The sequence below is a fragment of the Eschrichtius robustus genome, chromosome 8, assembly GCF_028021215.1.
Source record: "Eschrichtius robustus isolate mEscRob2 chromosome 8, mEscRob2.pri, whole genome shotgun sequence".
Taxonomy (NCBI): domain Eukaryota; kingdom Metazoa; phylum Chordata; class Mammalia; order Artiodactyla; family Eschrichtiidae; genus Eschrichtius; species Eschrichtius robustus.
This window is the reverse complement of record NC_090831.1, coordinates 25,372,149-25,387,279: the sequence shown is the minus strand read 5'-3', so window position 1 is coordinate 25,387,279 and position 15,131 is coordinate 25,372,149.

Sequence of the window (15,131 nt, the reverse complement as noted above, 5' to 3'; positions counted from 1 at the left end):
CATTATAAATAATTCAAAGAAGGAACATATTGAATTATGTTTCAAGGTTGTTTTAAATGAAATAAAATTGTGATGATTTTTCTTATGATGGGTTCTTGTGTCAGAATAAATATTAAGAAGACAAATATATAAGAAATTATCTTGTTTAAAAAGGGTACCGGAGTTTCATCTTCTTAGTCTTTAAGGCGTCTTCAAAAAACCCTAGAGCTCAGTGTAAATAGAACTTGCCACTTCATGGTCATTGCGTTTGTCAGCTTTAAGAGAGGTATATGCTTGGGAACATTAAAGACTCCCTCCTTCAACTTATTTTATTAATTCAAAGCCCACAGATTAGTCAATCATTTGAATTAAGACATTGAAAGCCTCTATTAGTATGCTTCTTGGAAATTTAGGGTTTTGGGGAGGTTTTTGATTGGCATCTACCCCCACCCATATTTGGGTCTTGCTAGAGTGAAGAAGTGAGTTTACCACACCCTTTGCTTCATGAAAAATTATAGTCATTTGTCTATAGCAGGTCTTTTTCTTATTTTATATCACTTAATTTCTCCCTATCACCCATGCCTTCTCTCATTCAACTTCCTGTAATAGTGGCCAACTGTAATATAGGTATTTAAATTGAAAAATACACAATGATATTTTGTATGTATATTTTAAGTTCCCTAAATGAAATTATGCTATGAATCTCATTCTGTTGCTATTTTAAGCTCACAATTATTCTCTTAAGAAACACGACTACTGCTTTACGCATAAATATATCCACACTGATCTTTTGATATTGTACCTATATAATATTCTTATGCAGTCGCTAATTGTATTTACCTATTTGCTTAGTGATAGACAGCTACATTCCTTGAAATTACCACATAAAGAACTGAAAAAAATGTCTTTATACCTATCCTTTAATGCATCTGTGCAAGAGTGTCTCTAGGTGAGATATATTTCAGGAGACATATTAAAGGAGCTTGAGATATAGACAACTTTAATTTCACTTCATAGTTCAAGATTACACTCTAGAATAGCTTTCCAAGTTTCTACCTCCATTTCACACCCTCAGAAACATTGGCTTACCCAGAATTGTATTCTTTGCCTCTAAAATGGGTATTAAGTAATCTTTCATTATTCTTTTACTTCTATTTCTCTTATTACTAATGAAGTTGGATATCTCTAAAGAATGTAAGTTGACCATACTTATTGGTAATTTTTATTTCCTCTTCAATGAAGTATATATAAATATATCTTTTCACAGTCCTTTGCACATCTGTAAAATTTATCTTTAAAAGAAAATTTTGTTTTGATGTAGTCAAACCCACTAAATTTTTCATTTTATGGTTTGTGGTTTCTGATATGTCCAAGAAACACTTTTATTTTATTCATTTTACGTTATACTGTATTTCTCTTATTTAGATTTTAAACAATCTAGGAATTAATTTTAAGGTACGAGGTAAGAAAACAATTTTATTTTTCATCATATTGTAAACCAGTTTTCTCAAAGTCATTGTTTGTACTGAATTTAATTTTTTTATGCTTAGATTGTATACTAAGTTCACATTTCCACTGCTGGCTCAAAGCTCAGCGTCCTAAGAATTCTGGGGACTTAGGCTTTTAGTGTTATCCTGTCCCTGTAGCCCCCAGCTCCCTACTCTTTTCTCCCCTTATCAACATATGGTTGATTAAAAACTCTGAGGGAATCATCTCTTTCACAGCAAATATATCCTTCACAGGACATGCTCTTGGAGCCACTGTTCCTAAGCAACAATACTACCTGAAGAGAGAAAACCCATGCCTTTAAAAAAATCCCCATGAACCATATTACTCTGCAGTTTTCCATCAATGTGATTTACTTTACTGCCCAAAAGGCTTACTTAATTTTCCCAGGAGGGTGAATACCATGGTAAAACAAAGAAGTAATTATTCAACTATGACTTTTGAATTCAATTTCTGAAAACATAAGATTAAATTAAAGACTTTTTTTTAAAGATAAAAGTATTTTACCTGTTAAGACTTGGGTTTATACATCAAGAGTTAAACCTAGAAACAATAAGGTTCATACTGTGAAGCCTTAGAAGAAGAGATAAAGAATATACTATAAGGGAAGTCTCACCAAATAAAGACTCACCAGAAGGACTTTATTATTCTTTACTGTTATTGTTAATAATTACAGCAGGCAATAGATGGGCCTAAAAGGAATTGTCATGCCATTGCTAATATTCCCCATGTACAAACACTACCTGAAGGGGCTCAAGTTATTCCAGTTCAGGATTTGTTGTTAAACATTACTTGGATCATATTAAATTGGTCTGATTAAGTCACACGGGCAGAATCACTGAGTAGTTCCAGTGTTAATTGCCATATATGATGTCATCCAAGACTACTTTGGCCTAAAAAAGTAGCTGCTACCACTTCGTGTAAAATTAAGATGACACCAGGGCCAGGCTGGCTTTACCATTTCCATTTGATTAGCAAGGCTTGCTAGGCCCTTTCTTTATTAATCATGGAGTCTGATATTGACTATCCTAAAATGGGGATGCCAGTCAGGCCGGGAGACTCAAAACCGTCAAGTTTTAGGTACTCAGCTTGAGCAAGACAAAACTCCCCACCAGGAACTTATTTGCTGCAGGCAGGTGGCACCCTTGTGCTATGAATTTGCCTCTCCTTGTGTAACCATTGTCATCTAAATTATCACTAAACCCATGATTTCCCGTTTCCTCCTGGATTCTATATTGTTTTGCTAGATCACACACAAGAGGAGATAGGGATTGCCTCTCCACATCAGTGAATGGAAGAATTCACTCTAGCCTTTGGGAACATTAGGTAGAAACGAAGAAAATCTGAGTGAAGTATGGACTTGCATTAATAATAATATATCAGTGTCAGTTTATTAGTTGTGACAAATACACCATACAATATAAGATGTCAAAAACAGGGAAAATTGAGTAGAGTGTATCTGGAACTCCTGATCTATCTTTATAACTTTTTTGTAAATATAAAACCATATAAAATAAAAGTTATTAAAAAAAATGCTTTTGAGGTATGTTTCAACATTTATAAAATTTTGAAATGGATTATTTAATTTTCAAAAAATTATGCATGCATGTGGTATATAATTACAATGGTACAAATGAGATCATTTTATCTACAAATTACTCTGTCACCTACGTAAATGCAAGACCAATTTTCTATTGATTTATGTATACCTAGCTGATTTACACAAAGCCTCTGGAGAATCATTAACCATCTCTAAAAAATAGTACATAAATCATTGTTTCTACCCACCCAAGAGCTTTCTGAACAGTGAGAAGCAGCTTAATTAAAAATCAAAGTCTGGGTGTGACCAGGTTTATCTAAGTTGCAGATGTGGCACCATAAACAACTCCTACTACTAAGCCCTAAGATGAGAAAACAGAAATTAATCAGGAGGTTGCTAATCCAGGACGCTACAATGCAACAGTGATGTATTAAATACACTAAAGGCATAACTTGGCAAGCAATCCTGCAGCGGATCTCTAAGTTTGGTAGTGCTAAAGACTTGAAGGTTCTGAACAGCCATATCCACTTGTTTAGTACTTTGATACCTGCCTGTGAACGTTCATTATTTAAGGATGATATTGGTCAGTATAGTAAGACGAAAAAAACAAATGAAAAGGATAGTTAATTACATTGAATTCAAAGCAGATACAAAAGTGATCTGATCTTCTTAGACTAGATACTGTAGCCATCATCTGAAGCATCATTTGATGACTACAGAGTTCAAGTATAGGGAAATTGTTAATGTTAGTACCACAGGGGATAAAGTAGCAAACACTATGAAAGACTGAATGTGAGGACAGAGGTGCCATTACACATACTGGGAGCATGTGTAAGAAGAGGTTTACTTCTTCCAAAGACAGTGATGATTTATCAGCCCCATGAAGAACTCTCTTGAGTATTCATTCATGGGAGACTGTGTCAAGCAATCGAGAGTTTGGGAGCTAAACTTAAGCTTTTTTAGAAGCCAGGTGGATGGTGTTGAAATTTGATTTCTAATGTTGCTGGGATACATGAAAAGTCTCATTTGACTTTATCCTTTGTTTTGAATTTCTGTGTTTTTTTAAAAACTTATTTTGGTTAAAGTATCTGCTATAGAAATTAAAAAAAAAAATCATAGTGCATTTCATTCCCAGAATCTGTTCTGTATTGCTAGCCCATTCTGTAATATCTTAGTAGAAATACTGCTACAGAAACATTTATCTATCCACATATTTGGAATGTAATTTGCATTTCTCTCCCTTACAGGAAAAAAAATGGTTCAGTGTTCCATTGTATGTGGTAGTACATTTTGCTGGTTTGAAAGACAATAATGCATACAATTTTCTAAAAATTTTTTACAAGCATTATTTTTGTTGTATTCAATTTCTAATGGTTTCTAATACTTTTCCATTTTTTTTAACTTTTCTTTTTTTTTGAATTCGTTTAACTTCTATTTTTCTTCATGTAACATTGGTGAAGGATCAAGGAATATGACAAAAAAAGCGGGAATAATCATTAATTTTGACTCCCCCCACCCCCCAATAAAATCAAAGCCTGCCATTTTGTACATCTGACTACTTTGGCTATTTATCTGTGATAATTTAATAAACCAATGACAAATATCAAGTAAGTTTATTAATTTACACACATTACAAGCATTAAAATAAGTGTGAAACATGCCACAAGGGAATTACAAATCACTACTGAGTTTCTGAGGAGGATCCATCACATCCTCATGAAATGATCTATGGTTTCAGGAAGTTAATTTGAGTCAGTTGCATAATCTTGAACAGTATTTTGGTATTTTGTTTTTGCTTTTGTTTGTATTTCAATCTCTAAAAAAATGCTTCTTTATAGTGCCCACGAGAATGGGCCTCACAGACCTCCATCTGTGGGAGCATAATTGACCGAGGGCTCAGTGTCTGTAACTCTGGAATCTGTGAGTGAGTATGTGTGTGCCCAGGGCACATTTCCCAAGGAGTGCTCCCAGCCAAGGACTGAAGGCAGCAGGGATCCTGAGAGACCCATTCCTCATAGAAAAGGGAGCAGCAACTTGGCTCATGGCTACCCCAAGACCTTTCTGAACTTTCCTTCAACTGCATAGCTTTTTACTTTATAATTCAGTGAGAGACTATATTTTCCTTCAATTTATGATTTTAGCCAATCAACATTTACTGATATGGTAAACGTATTTAGCGTTGGTCATATTTTACATAATCCTTTTTCGTTTTACTCCCCCTCGTTTTTTGTATAACCCTTATGTGTATATGTTGATAACTGAATGGTTTGTGTATTTATTTTAGTAGTTATATTTACAGCTATAAGGTATAATGTACTTAAATTTCTATTTATTTATACATTATTGATTAACTCCCCACTATAAGCAATGATGAAATTAATACATTCTACTTTCCCTTCTCTTTCCCCTCATCTGTACCTTCCCGTTTTAGTTAATTGTGTTGATTGTTTGGTGGTTACCTTTATAACCTCTATTATTTGACATATTATATAATTGGTATTTACCCCTTGCAATAAAACATAAGGGAAACAGCTTTCTTATAATACTTCTATTTCCCCTTCCTTCTTTTCTTATTTATGTCATTTTGACATAACCAGGGCTTATAATATTTACAGTTTGTTCTGTTTTGGAACCCTCAGTTGTGTTAGGCTAATTACTATAGCTAAAATATGTCAATTCCCAACTCACTTCTGTTCAAGATGTAGTAGCCAGGCCTGGTTTTACCCACCTGACTTAAAAAAAAAGGACTAAAAGAACGAGACAAAATATATGATGCAACTGTTGCCTGGGCAACAGGCAGCACAGAACAGTGATGCCTGAGGGAAGGGAAACAAACAAGGTCAGCTCTTCAATCGACTGTCACAGTTCATTGTCTGGAATTTCAGTCCACAGTGCCAAGAGGTGGAACTCAAACAAAGCCTGGTGATCTGCCTGAGTTAAAGGGATGAGACAGAGTTGAGAATTCGGGAAGGTCAACGTGGCTAGAATTCAGAGGGAAGAGAATCAGAAAGGAGAGGACAGCAAGAAAAAGGCAGAGTTGAACACCCCTTTCTGAGATTAATTCAATACAAAATAATATGTTCAGTTGAACAGTCCGTCAATCTCATTAAACTACTGCATAATTTTATTAGAATGTAATATAATGATAGTTTGAAAATGCCAGAGCATTTTAGTCAGACTTAAATTTTAATTTTCTTCCTTTTCTTTATGTAATGTTTTATTGAAGGTGTCTAATAGGACAGCTACAGCCATAGAAAGAGATTGTCTTTTCTAGAAAAATATAAAGCTAGAGACAAGACAGGCATGTGGTCCCGACAGGTAAGGGTAGAAAGAGGAAAGAACATATGATGGCCAGATGTGGCTCCGCTGTGTTAAAAAGTCATATCATCAGTATTAACAGCCTTCTTTCTGTTTTAGAGCAGAAGATTGTTTAAGGTAAGATCATGTAAGGAAGTTTGTTCAAAGCTATGAAGCTAATGAAAAATGGCTTACATTTTACAACTTCACTAGTGTACACAGTTGGGCATCCTCATTTTGACAAAAGAAGGGACTCCAACAGAAAGATTCCAATAGAAGTGAAACATGCAGATTTCTCTTACAAAGCATTTGTAGTAAGATCATTTCTTAAAAAACGAATGCTTGGGTTTCCCTGGTGGCGCAGTGGTTGAGAATCTACCTGCCAATGCAGGGGACAGGGGTTCGAGCCCTGACCTGGGAAGATCCCACATGCCGCGGAGCAACTGGGCCCGTGAGCCACAATTACTGAGCCTGCGCATCTGGAGCCTGTGCTCCGCAACAAGAGAGGCCGCGATAGTGAGAGGCCCGTGCACCGCGATGAAGAGTGGCCCCCGCTCGCCGCAACTAGAGAAAGCCCTCGCGCAGAAACGAAGACCCAACACAGCCATAAATAAATAAAATAAATAAACAAATAAAGGGAGTTCATTTTAAAAAAAAAGAAAAACGAATGCTTGAGATCTTAGTCATATTTAGTTTCTTTTGTACATTATTCCAATTCCAAAATTCTTAAAATGTCATAATTGATTAAATAAAGACGTTCTCAAAACATTTCAAAGCTATTCAGGCAATAATAATAACCAAATAAATATTCTAAGATAAAAAAATCAGTTGCATTTCTTATCCTAGGTTGGAATTTGTAAGAAATTCAAATTAAGCTTAGTCTATTTTTCTAATTCACATTTGGTTTGGAATACTTTACTCAATTATTCTCTAAATCAGATGTGAGCAGAAGAAAAACAAATAATGAGAAGAGTCTTTTTTAGATGCCACTAGATACTTCATGTACATTGCCACTTAGTTTTCTCAATAGCTATGAGAAATAGGTATCATTATCTTCATTTTTCATACAAAAAAACTCTGAGTTTTAGAAAGATCAAATAGCTTACTTGCCTAAAACTGCAAAGTGAGTAAAGAAGCAAGATATAAATCTAGATTTGAAATGTAAGTTGATTAACAGAAATGAGAAAGGCTAATCGAAAGATTTGAGAGTTCAAAGGAGTGAAGGATCAGCCACTCCAAAAGAAGCAGAGATCCAGAGTGGTAAAGACCGAACACCATCTACTGGATTAGGATAAGGAAATGGTTGGTGACATACCAAAGAAGTTCGTGTAGAGTCTGATGACAGAAGCAGAAGTGGAAGTAAAAAGTAAAGAAGTGAAAAAATTGAGAGCAGATAGCTGCTTTAAAGAGCTGGGTTCAAAATGGGAGAAAAAAAATATATGACCGGCATTCGAGGCATGAATGGGTTCATATAAGAGTTATTCTAGGTTTGATTTTGGATTATTTATTTATTTCTAAAAACTAAGATAGGAGGGACTTAAACATGTCTATACACCACTTTGGAAAAGACTCATCAATACGCAGAATTTAAAGGAAAGCTCTGGATCAAAACTGTACAATAAGAAAAGTTAACTTTCAAAGTAAAGTGTTTGCAGGGAGTCCAGCTTTCAGGTCAACAGGCTCACTGGAAAAGAGAAAAATAAATATTGATAGTTCAAATTTTTATATGGCCGTTGAAATTCTTATTAGATAATGATTGGGTCAGCTATGATAAAAATCAGATATCCATATTTTTGGAAACATGGTGTGCTGGCCTTGCCATAAGCTTGGAAATATTTAGGTAAGAAACAAAATATGTAAGAGATAGTATAAGAAAGAGGAGTACAAAAGAGAGAAGGAATGAGTGGCACAGGTGAAGGGAGAGAATGTATAGCAGGGCATTTCTGAGGAATGAGTTAGCCTTCAACTGGAAATGCAGAGCCCATCCTGACACGGGGGTTGGTGACAACAGGGAGGTCTAGAAGCCCTAAATCAGAGGAGGAGGTGTAAGGAGATGGTGGAGAGTTAAATCTTCTGTGGACAAGATCAATGGGGAGTTTAGGTATGTGAGGAAATCGGAGAAACAGTTACTCAAGACTCAGAAAAGTCAGGGAACATACCCAAGTTATACCTAGGATTCAAATTCAGGTCTGCTTAGCTCCAGTGAACTTGCTTCTTCAGCCACAGCATGTCACCTGCCATCGTCGAAGACCTAATGCTTCCCATGTATGTAATAAACTGTATATAAGATGCATTATCTCATTTTTCCCCACAACCACACTGAAAGTCTATTAACTCTTCTGCCTCCAGAAATACTATTCCCAATAATATTACACATACATAGAATCAATTTCCCCCCTTGAAAACTTTGATGGTACTTTTTTTCATATAAAAGTGAACTAACTCCTTGGTTAGATACATAGGATTCTTCAGATATACATTGTCACTTCTTTTCTACTTTTTTTCTCCCTACTTTCTAACACCAACACCATGCTTCAGCTGTTCTGAATTTCTTGCTGAAATCATATTATGTATAAACATTTGTCCATATCTTGCTTAAGCAATTCTTTTTTTTTCATGGCATATTTTCTCCTATTTTTGCCTCTGAGGCTATTGTTGGCTCTCTAAAAAGGTTTAGAGCATTTAATACTAGAATCCCTCTGCACTCTTTCTTTGAGCTATTCTTTTATTTGGAAAGCATGACTTAAAATGTAATGAAAAACAAGCAAAATATATAATGACTTAGGAAAGAAAAGTGTGCATGTATCTGTAAAACTTATATAATAAATATGTAATCTTGATCTATCTTTTAAAATATATTTTATATTTGAGGATTCTCTGATAAACAGAGTGCCAACTTTCTTGATTTACTTTTAATTTTTTGGATAAAAAATCTTTTAAAAATATCTAGATTTAAGCTTATATATGTTACTGAGAATATTCATTTAATTACACAACACTACAATGCTATTAAACTTACGATGGTGCATTTACTAAGATTCTGACGTTTTCCTTCAAAGACTGAAATCTTATTAAATTTATAGAATTTATAAAAAGCAACATGCAATAATAAGATGAAGCAGCAGATGGAGCTCTAGAGTGTACTAGTACTACTCTTCCTTCTCTCACTTTTATTGCTGAACCTAAAGTAATAGAGGATTGTAGACACACTTATTTTTCTTATTCCCTGAGACTTCTATGTTTATAAATATATTATGCACTCATTACTGGATTCTGGAATTTCTAAAATTAATGCATAGGTTATATTTATCCAATATTAAAAAAAAATAATGATATAGTAATAGAGATTGTTAGTAATTATATTTCAACATTTATGCTTTTATGATGTTAATGTACTATGCTGTACATTTTTTAAATGATACGCATTGAAAATACAGGTAATGATTGTTTCACCTTTAAATGTTCCTTTTTAAGCTACAACCTAATAGTTACATTGTAGGTATCACTCAAGACAAAGTCAATCCATATATTATGACTATCATATTCTCAGTTTATATTCCAACCTATCTCCAACAATTAATTCTTGAATAATTTCATCTCATCCTCATTAAGCCTTCTTTGACTTATGCAAAATTAGCTCATTTTCCTAAGAGCTCTATTATTATCATCAACTACAGCAATTTAATTGTAATTAATAACTTACTCCATGTCCCCCTGCTAGGCTATGAACTTGCTATATCCACAACATCTAGCACAGAGCCTGGCATGTGGTAAAGTGTTCCAAACAACTCAAATCCTAATTCACCACTGACATTCATCCTGGTATTCTGATGCCCACTTCCTTCCCACCGCCATTAAATAGCAGGTGAAACTAAACTAGAATCCCTCACAAGAAAAAGGCAACAAAGAATTTATGAAATCTGGTGACCATTAGGGGGCATGTTTTGCTTTCTTATCAGAGAGACTGTACTAAATTCTCTCATTTTCAATTTTAAGCAACCCTGGTAACAGGTGATGAATTTTGAAATCAGTAGCAAGTACAAAAATAGCTAAAAGGTTCATTTGTATTACTGTAGGAGGAATACATGCTTTTTATAGACAACAATGTAGTAGAGATGATAAAGAGACAAAATCCAAAAGCAATTTTTGTTAATACTTGGCAAATCCTGTTAAGTGGCATACAAAATTATTTTCATATTGCACATATATTTTTCCAATATGAGTATTTTTTATGTTCCTTTCATATACTTAATTTCCTTTTCTAAGCATTCCCATTGCATTACCATATTTGATTAAATTCAATTTTTGTCTTTCTTATATTCCATCTTATAATTATGTGGTGCTTAAACTTTCCTTTATTATTGGACACGTAGGCTGCCTCTGATTTTCCATTAATATAATCCATAACCTGAAAAGTGCACTAGTAAAAGCATAAGTGCAGGCAGACCTGGATCATGTCTCAACTATGCCATTTACTACTTGAAACGTGGGGTTAGTTATTAATACTTTTAACCCTCAGGTATTTTTCTTTTTCATTCTTAAAATGATGGATAATAAATAGTATCTAATGGCAATTGCTGTTAGGACTAAGTGACTTAAAACCCATAGAAAAGCCTGAGCTTTTTTTTTTTTTTAGAAAGTATTAAATACATGCTAGCTTGTATTATAATGTAATATTGTTATAATTTTTGTACACTACACGAATCTGCATTTCAGATTATTTCTGGAAGTAAATTTGCTCATTCAAAAGTCAGTGATCTTTACTTCCAAATTGCTTTCCAAAAGAGTCAGTCCAGTTTATAACCTTTAAAGTTATTTTTAAATGTTAAGTTTCTTTATCAATACTAAAACAGTAAATAACTCATTCAGAAAATAACATGGTTTAGAGAGCCACTGGAATTCACATCCTCTTTAGATGTAAAAACTATGCATGTGCATCAGAAAGCATTATGTGCATCTGATTTTGATTTCATCTTTTTTCAAAATCAGATAATCTGAGTTTCACGAGGTCTGTCAGCATTTTATGTGTATATACATATGTCCTATTTTCTTAAGTAGGGGAAACAATAGTCCTTGTAAATCTCAGGAAGCTCTGTATCTCAAGAAAGGTAAAGGACCACAAGTGTAAACATAACCCTCCTAAAATATGGGACCTGTTGATCTGCTTAAAGGACTTCAAACAGATCTTTCCTTGTTTCTCTGGGCCAGGTATGTTATTCAGCATAAACATGTGGTGTTAACTTCTTTTATCCTATCTCCTTTGTCTTATATTGTCTATAACCTTTTTTAAAAACTCAAAGTAAAGAGTTAAAGAATCTACTAAGTAAAGTGTTGAACAATGACTCTATTATCATTTTGAAGTTCACTTTAAATATAACTAACTGGAAGCTGTAAAATAAGTTCCAGCTATCCGCTTTTGCTTCAATGCATTCATTTATAAATGTACTAAAAATTCATTCAGTTAAGAGACAAGTCTGATTTTTTTTTTTTTTTTGCCTTTTGACTAATTACATCTAATTAGAAGACACATTGAAATATAGAGCACGACACAGTTTACACATTTATCTTTCCCTTTTGGCGGGGGCGGGGAGGCTGCCAGCTGCATATTTGCAAAGTGCTATCAAGAACTGATTACTTTTAGGTGCAAATATATTTAATATTCTATTTCTCTGTACATCCGTATGTCCAGAAAGCAGAAAGCCTTGAAAGCTGAAGGCATTTGGGACACTTAGAATACTAAGGTAAACTAGTAAATAAAAACAGATAAGCAAATGAAGTTAATCTAGACTTTGGGTTTTGGGATTAAAACAAACAAACAAACACAATCCTCAAATAGGTGATCTTTTGACTAAGTTACTTGTATAAAAGCCTTTAGAGATTTGATTACTTTCAAGAGAAAGATGTGGTTTCCTTAAAATTACTTCCCTTAACCTTCACTCTCCCAGGGGCTTTCTGGATTTTAGATAAGAATGTCAGCTATGCTAATGTGAAAGCTGCTTATGAAAGGATCAGATTAAAGGTCTGAAATACAAATAACTATTGAAAAGTTAGTTGTTGGACATTTACCTTGCTTATCTGCTTCAACTTTGAGTTGGGCAAACATCATTGGTAAGAGAAAGTTGACTCCTGTCTATTTAATTTAGAGTTCTTGTTGAGTTCGATTACTTGTTTCCAATCTTATTTAGTTGATATTATAAAGATACAGTCTAAGGAAAAAGATTATGAGTGGAAAGTAGAACATGCAAATCAGAGAGACTAATGGAAAACTAGATGAAGAGACCATTCATTCACAGGTCCCAAATTTCTGTTCACTAGCAATTTGAAAAGAAAATCATGAAATAATAGAACCAAAGACGTTTCCAGGAAATCAGCAACAAGTTGCTCATTTCTTGAATCTCCTCCACCAAGCCAAGAATTTGGAGCAAATACTGTGACTCACCAGACAGTGACTCAGGAGTGAACTTCTGAATAGAAATTTAATATAATTTGGAACACTAAAGAATAAAAAAAGTTCTACCCTAACTTGTCTGATAAGATATAATTTAAATAAAAATGGTCCACCGTATTATTAGTGAATCACAGAGTGAGAGACTTGCCAGTGTCTCAGATTCCTTCTACCTCTTTCCATTTATAACTGAAGAAAGTGTCTTATGAAAGGTGCTCAGTAAGTCAGGTTTCCTGCCCTTTTGACAGTATCAGAGTACCACCATGGAAGTGAACCCAAGGGAAGGTGATAGAAGACTTCCACTCAGGATTTTACGACAGCTTCTCCTATTTTAAAAGTAAGATTTTTTTTTTTCCCTAAGAAATGTTCCTTTGCTAATGAACAGAGGTTACCACAGGGTCGTGGAAATGAATCACCTAAATGTTAGCAGTTACTTGCTCAAAATGATATTATTAAACTAGCTCTACAGTAGCTTTATGGCAGTCCTAAACTCTAAACTCTTTATGCATAAAGACCACTACTGTCTTGTTTATTTATTCTCAGTGCTAGGGATATTCGACAAATTTTGTTAAATGAATGACTACATCTTCACAAATATAAAATACATAGACCCTGTCCAAGGTGAGTAACCACATCTGTCTGTTAATTTTAACTGGTTAAAAACTAGTGACCACATGCTCTTATTATTCCTATCACGCTTACATGCATCCATATTTTCATATCTTCATATCATCATAATAGCTTGGTAAATTATCCCCCTCCCCACTTGGTCCAAGAAAACTACTCTTTTAAGAATATTTATAAATTTTTAGTTGTTCATGTTCTAGGTAGCACTTACAGAGAATATGCTTTTTCAACATAATTCAACTATTTTATTTTTCCTTTATTCTCTTCATTAGAACAATGTTTAACACACCTTCCCACGCCCCCATGTACACATACAAACACACACACAAAGAGGCACACAAAAATTTAGAAGAAATATGTCCCTTATCTGGGGAAATTTTTAACATTAAGCCTACCCTGCATTCAGGGAAACAGAAACCATGAGTTTGAACATTTGCATACATATTGACTTAAGGCTTTCTAATCAATGCGAAGTCCCTTAGGATACCTCCAGTGATTCAGAGAAGGTTGAGGAGATCTAATACTGGCTAAAGAGAGAGTGATGAAAAGAGCAGAAACTGAGCAGAAATAGAAAGGATTGAAAATCCCACATTGGGGGGTCTCTGAGGAATGGCCAATATTCATACTCAGACAACTCTTGCCTTTGGAGTTTTATGGGATGGTGAAGCATGAGTAAATAGGATTAGTGTACATTACCAGCACATAGTAAAGCTAATGATTGCAGGGATGGAACAGGGCAAGGCTTGGAACATAAGTACTAAGCCACATTTACTTAAAGAATGTAAAATATTATGTGCGAACATAACACTAATTACAATTTAAATAATTTTCAGTCTTTCATTCTGTACTGGAGAAAAGTAAAATTTAATATAAAGTAGAAAGTTTTCAATTGCTAAGACATTTATAAGGTCTTTCAGGGATAGAATTATAGCAGAATGTAAGCGTAGAATATTTTAAAATATAGAACCTCCTTTAATTCAACATGTAAACATATATGAGGCATTCCAATTAAGATACTGATTTCAGAGATACAAAATTATTTTCCACATTTGCAAAAACCATTGTGTGTACGGTTTATCTTATCAATCATGGTTGTGCGCCCAATTCTACGTTTAAAAAAAAAAACCTTTCTAGTTGTAGATGTTAGAGACATTTATTTTCTGTACAGAGGCTAGACTTAGTGTTTTATTGGAACAATCTTTAGTTTCATTTGATTCTCCCATCATTATTGTCACAAAATCACCATGAAGTCCTCATAATGTACTTCCACACATTCCAACAAGAATTAGCCCCAGCAAAGAGGTTTCTTTTCTTTGGGGATTTAATCATTGTGTAGTTGAGAAAAATTCATGTCCTTGTACATGTCATTCTAAGAGACTCTAAATTATAATTACCCACCTCCCAAGTTAGATTGCTTTTCTCAGTCTTTAAATTAACATCTTAAAAAAGTTATTTTATACTCAGACAAAGATTAAATATGTTCTTCATATCTCATAAATCTCTTTTTAAAATTATTTTTGTTTATTTTTTAAGAGCTGTTTTAGATTCACAGTAAAATTAAGAAAAAAATATAGCGATTTCCCATACACTCCTTTCCCTCATGCATGCATAAGTCCCCCATTATCAGTATGCCCCACAAGAGTGGTACATTTGTTACAACTGATGAACCTCCATGAATACATCATAATCACCCAAAGTCCGTAGCTTACCTTAACTTTTGATGATGAACATTCTATG